The sequence below is a fragment of the Melanotaenia boesemani genome, chromosome 18, assembly GCF_017639745.1.
Source record: "Melanotaenia boesemani isolate fMelBoe1 chromosome 18, fMelBoe1.pri, whole genome shotgun sequence".
Lineage (NCBI taxonomy): Eukaryota > Metazoa > Chordata > Actinopteri > Atheriniformes > Melanotaeniidae > Melanotaenia > Melanotaenia boesemani.
The window spans coordinates 1637290-1643289 of record NC_055699.1 but is presented as its reverse complement, the minus strand read 5'-3'; positions in this window follow the sequence as shown (position 1 = coordinate 1643289).

Sequence of the window (6000 nt, the reverse complement as noted above, 5' to 3'; positions counted from 1 at the left end):
CGCCAAAGCCAAATTTTTTTAATGATTGAAAAATAAATTCATGTTCAACTGTGTCGAAGGCCTTCTAATAATCCAGGAAGAGGATGAAGCTATCATTTGAATCAAGTCAGAAATGTGTCTATTTCTCATAAATCCTGACTGTGTTTCGTCGATGATTTTCTCCAGAACCTCTTTAATTCTATTCACAAATATTATGGCCATGATCTTGTAATCATTGTTAAGAAGAGAGATGGAGTTTTGTGTAGACCTGTTCTCTCTCCTCTTTTTCCTGACAGGGCAGTTCTTTAAATCGCGGATCCAATGCTGATTCTGTTTAAAAGAACAAGAATATTTCATTATCAGATTAAGTTGACCTTACATTGCAATAGATGGTCACCTTTTCATTCACAAAATAATCACTATTCAGTACTAATCAGTATTTTATTTTTTAATAAATGTGGCCCAGCAATGAGGTAAAACCACCATGAATCCATCATTTTACTGCAGATATTTACTTTTCCACATGAAAAAGTCAACTCAAAGTCAAACTTGAAAATACAGAGTGGCCTTCTACAAATTAACAGTCTAATAACATAAAACATTAACAAAGGTTTATTTTATTAAGAGTCCAGATTAACTACCTATGTTGAGAACATCTTGGGTGGCTCTGTAGCGTGTGGAGAGGTCATCACTCTTTTAATCTCTGCAACCACGGATGAGTCTTCTTTGCATGGCTGGAAGTGTTTTAACCGTTTTGCTTGAAGAGGAGCAGTTACAGAGAGAGCTGGCTGGTCTTCTTCACACATCACAGTGGTTGCCATTTTAACAGGACTCATCAACTGAACGATGTCCTCCATGTCGGCAGTATCACTTTCACTCAGCACGCCTCCATCTGTGACCCCCTTGAGCAGATCCTCGGACGTCAGACTTGCCATTATAGCTGGCTGTTGTTCCAAGAAACGTTCAAGCTTTTCCATCCGTCATTATCGCCACTCGTTCAGCTTTAGAGAGCAACAGCTTCACATCATTCTCAACACTTTCATACAATGCAGGAATAACCTTTTCTGAGAAGTGTGGTTGGCTCGGTATCTGGTACCGTGGCTCCAATGTTTGAATCATTTTACAGAAACCCAGATTTTCCACCACACTGTAGTGTGTCTTTGCAGATAAACTTGGCAATTGCTACCGTAATGTTTGTCACCCGAGCCGAGTTTTGGCCTAGTCTCTGACTAAACAGTCCGAGGCTTCTGCAGTACTGACTTGCGCTGCTGCAGCTGCAGGGGGAACAGTGCAAGAGGTACCTTACGTTCAGCGTTGTGAGAAATGCCATGGCGCCTAAGAAGGTGGTTGGAGAGATTAGCCGTGATGCCGATGTATTCTACTTGACCTTTACATATCCTGCAAATAGCGAGCGGCTTATTTAAAACTTTTCCATCTTTGCAAAACTGTCCACACACTGGACCACAATGGTGGCTTGATAGTTTCTAGCTCGGTGGCTTCTCCTCTGCCAGCCGCCATGCTGTATAGCTGTCTGCTCTGCTGGTGCTTGGTAATGACGTAAATGACAGGCAGACTGAATCGAGTCACGTTTAATGTCTTTAACATTAAAAGTGCAAAAAGAAAATGCATCTAAATAAAATCTACCATGCTTCAATTTAATGATTTATTTCCTAAGATCGATATATTCGATTGATTACCTTTTGAAACGATGTTGGATTGTTATATGTCGTTTACATTAAAAACTTGCCAAGCACAGATTGATGTGGTTGGATCATAAGAATATCAATCGATATATCGATGTACTAGATGAATCGTTACACCTTCTACTTATTACATTGCCTTTTTTTAAACTATGATTTCTATAATTAAGCTCCTTTTGCCAAATGTGCACTGTGTCAGTGTAAACACCAATTAAAAGAGATTCACATGATGTAAAGTACATTAATTAATTCATTCATTCATTCATTCATTCATTCATTCATTCATTCATTCATTCATTCATTCATTCTCTGTACTGCTTTGTCCATTACGGGTCGAGGGTAAGCTGGAGCCTATCTCAGCATTATAGCAGGTCAGAGGCAGGTACACCTGGACAGGTCACCAGTCCATCGCAGGGCCAACACAACAACACGGATAGACAACCATTCACACACACACACACACACACACACACACACACACACACACACACACACACACACACACACACACACACTCACTCCTAGGGATAATTTAGAGTCACCAGTTAACCTAATATGCATGTCTTTGGACCGTGGGAGAAATCCAGAGAACCCGAAGAGAAACCATGCATACACGGGGAGAACATGCAACACAGAAAGGCCACCACCCCCCAGGTTCAAACCTCCCCCCAGCCAAGGCTCGAACCAGCGACCAAATTCAGTGAAGATATCTTTAGAAATTTAAAAGCTGTTTTACTTGTGTTTTGAATTGCACTTTATATTATTAGGAAAGGGAAGACATGCATGTGTATGTTGATGGTGCTTTCTATTGTTAACTGAGGTAGACTAATACAGTGTAGGCCATAAGCCTTTTTTTTATTTTTTTTATTTTTGTGCATCTATTTATACAACTTCTTACAAATAACTAAGCTGGACGGACTGTCCCTGCAAAGGTAAGCCAATTAACGGAGCGGCGCTGAGATTAGGCAGCATGTACATTAAAAATCAATAAGCATACATACCAACTCACGTTCAGCCAAAAGGAGGAGGATCCTGCGTCGACGCTGAGTGTGACGTAGTTTCCAGGTGGCGGGGGGAGTAAGGAGTAAACAAAAGAAAGTAAAATCATGAGTAGTAAATGCATTCTTTTTATTAAGAAAAGATTAAGAAAGATTTGTTGGTGGGCAGAAGAATCGCAGTCAAATGCTGGTACGTCACTACCAGTAAGTGCAAAACTTCAGTAGGTGACGCTGGTGGCAGGTAAGTGACGCTAATGCTGTAGGTGACGTAGTTCCGGTGAGACGGCAGATTCAAACTAGGCGCGTTCAAACATTTATGCTTTTATTCAATTGTATTTTGTGCCAGCCTAATTAAAATATTCTTTAAAGTAAAGTTCTTTTTCATTTAATTTCATATTCAGTACTTGTATAGTTGCGTTTCTTTAGTTACATTGGCACTGACAGATTTATTGATTATTCAAGACAGTCAAAGTAGTGATTTGATAACTGTTTTTTTGTTTGTTTTTTTCACATTTAAACAAGAACGAGTGGCGGGAGCGCAGCGTTCTACCAGGTGGAACTTTCTTTTGGGAGTTTGTATCAGATCTTTGACACACAGCTAAGCTAAGCTTGGACGTTAACCTGCCCCCGAGCAGGCTAGTTCTGATGCATAAGTTTCCATGGTTACTCAGCGGGCATTCAAATAAGCCACGTTGATGAAAAAGAACTCTGGCTTAAATGGGCCGGACTTATCAAGATAAACCCGGCTTTCCCTTAATCCAGCTTCGTGGAATACCCCCCAGGTGATTGGCAACTTTAGTTTTATTGAGCAACTTCCTGGCTGTGTCATTGCTCGTCTGTGATTGGCTGGCTGGATCCTTGGCACATGGCTGTACCATCACCCGTCTGCGATTGGTCCGCTCTGTCATCCCCCGCCTGTGATTGGCCCAAATGACTGATGTCCAACCAGGAGCTCCACTATTAAGATGACTGCTGACGTTCATTCAGGACTGCTGTGGTCATTTAACACAGCTTGCCATTTGCTGTCTTGGAAAGGAGGTTGTAGTGTGTGTGTTTTTGGCTGCATTGTTATCAGATAGACCAGCTTGTGGTGATTGCTTTGTAACAAGCTTGAGTTTGAGTTCTTTTGACTGTTTTCTTGTCTGTAAAATGTTATATATAACCATTACATATAATAGAAAATCACAGAGTGGGTCACCTGTTAGGTAATTATCCAGAGCCTACTGACTTTTCTCCCTTAAATTTTATTTAAACTGTTTAAATATTTATTAAAATTGCCATGTCCCCTTTTTTCTTTCCATGCACCAACAACTGAGTAATAATTACGTAAATTTGAAACCTTATTATATTTCACCAATTCCCTTTGCATCTCTATTCACTCACTATCCCCCAAGACTCGTCTCTTTCCACACATAAGCCAATCACAGAGGTCGTTCGTCCCCGCTCACACGCACATTGGCTGTTGTCTTCTTCGTTGGTATTGAAGTTAGTTTGAGTGGGCAAACCAGCAGCTAACTACTGTGAACTACTGGGCTGAAGAGGGGAGCAGAAGTTTGTTATAACTACTACAAGAAAAAGACCGGCAAATGTATTGGTCGCCATTGCATGAGTAGATGAAAAATTCACTCGCTGTGTTTCACATTTTATTCGCAAAATGCGACCAATTGGTCGCACTCCTCCTCCTCATCTTCCTCCTAGATCATCTGTCCTGGCAGAGCAAGGCACTGGAAGATGTGTAGGAGGTTCCCAGAGCAGCAGCAGAATTAACAACAAATATAACATGCCATGATGCATTCAGGGTCCTGCTGTAGTTTTGCTACTACTGACAGCTGTTCTGAGATCAATCCTGGACCCAGTAGGATTCCTGTGTTAGTAAAATAAGGAATCGAACACGGGCAGTTTGTGGGGTGAATCGATCTAATCTGTTAACTGTACCTTGTATAACTCAGAATACAACAGAGACCAGAGTAAACTTCATAAAGCTGCTGGACTAAATGTTAGATCTCTGTCCAACAAGTCACTGTTAGTTAACGACTTCATCATTTCTCACAGTTTAGATTTTCTTTTTCTGACAGAAACATGGTTAACAGAAGACACAAGTGCTACAGTTCTTAATGAAACAGCACCCCCTCATGTTAGTTTTATGAATAAATGTGGAAACGGGAAGAAAGGGGGAGGAGAAGCTGCCTTATTTAAAGATTCATTCCAGTGTAAAGAGATTTCATTTACTGATTTTACTTCTTTTGAATATTTTAGTTTTATTTTAAGGGGCATTCCTAAAATCCTATTTCTAATCATCTACAGACATCCAGGACACTGAACTAAGTTTATGGAGGCCATAGCTATGTTACCAACAACCAGTGCAGAGTCAGTCGATGGACTCCTGGATCATTTCAGTCTGAAAGTCTTGAATGTAATAGATGCTGTTGCACCGATAAGAATCAGGAGCACCTTGAGCAAACAGAAAACACCATGGAGAAACACCACTGTGGTTACCAGCTTAAAAAGAGAATGTAGGAAAACTGAGCAGAAATGGCGGAAAAATAAACTTTAAATTCATTATGAGCTGTAGCTACTATATGACCCATTTTTTGCAATTAATGATTTATTTGACCGTTCCAAGACAGTATGCTATCCACAAATACACCAAGTAAGTTAGCTTCTTCGACTTGTTGAACCATGTTTTGTTGTATAGTTAAATGCAATGTTGGTGATGCCTTAAGGAAATATTTTGACCAAACTACCCAATGATCCTCGTGTGAAGGTGTGAATGTGAATGTCCACAAAAGTCAAAAGGAAACATCTAAACTATTTTAAATCTGTAGATGTTGTAAATCTCACAGATGTTTTTGTTGCTCTCTTTCTTTATATATTAACAAAAAAAAACAACCTCTCTGTGTGGTTTAAAACTATGTCAGGGTTTCTGAAACACCTGTCAGGTCATCTAAAGTAATAATGTGGATCCCACAATAATTATACTAAATCACATCTGATTGTATTTATAAAGCATTTGTACAAAAAGTAGAACACAGTGTTTTACAGGAAAACCATTTTGGCACATTAAAAACAAGTTTTCACACGCCCAAGTATATGACCTTACATTTGTAAAACACGCCCCTAATCTCTGTCACATGCACTTACACACACACGCACACCCGCACACACACACACACACACACACAATATGCATGCAAAAACATTAAAATCAACTTAAAGGATGTTAACCGACTGTAGGTCATCAGGAGACACAGTGATATAAAGCTGCGTATCATCAGCATAGCTATGAAAATGTCTTGATGACATGCCCACGTGGCAACATGTAC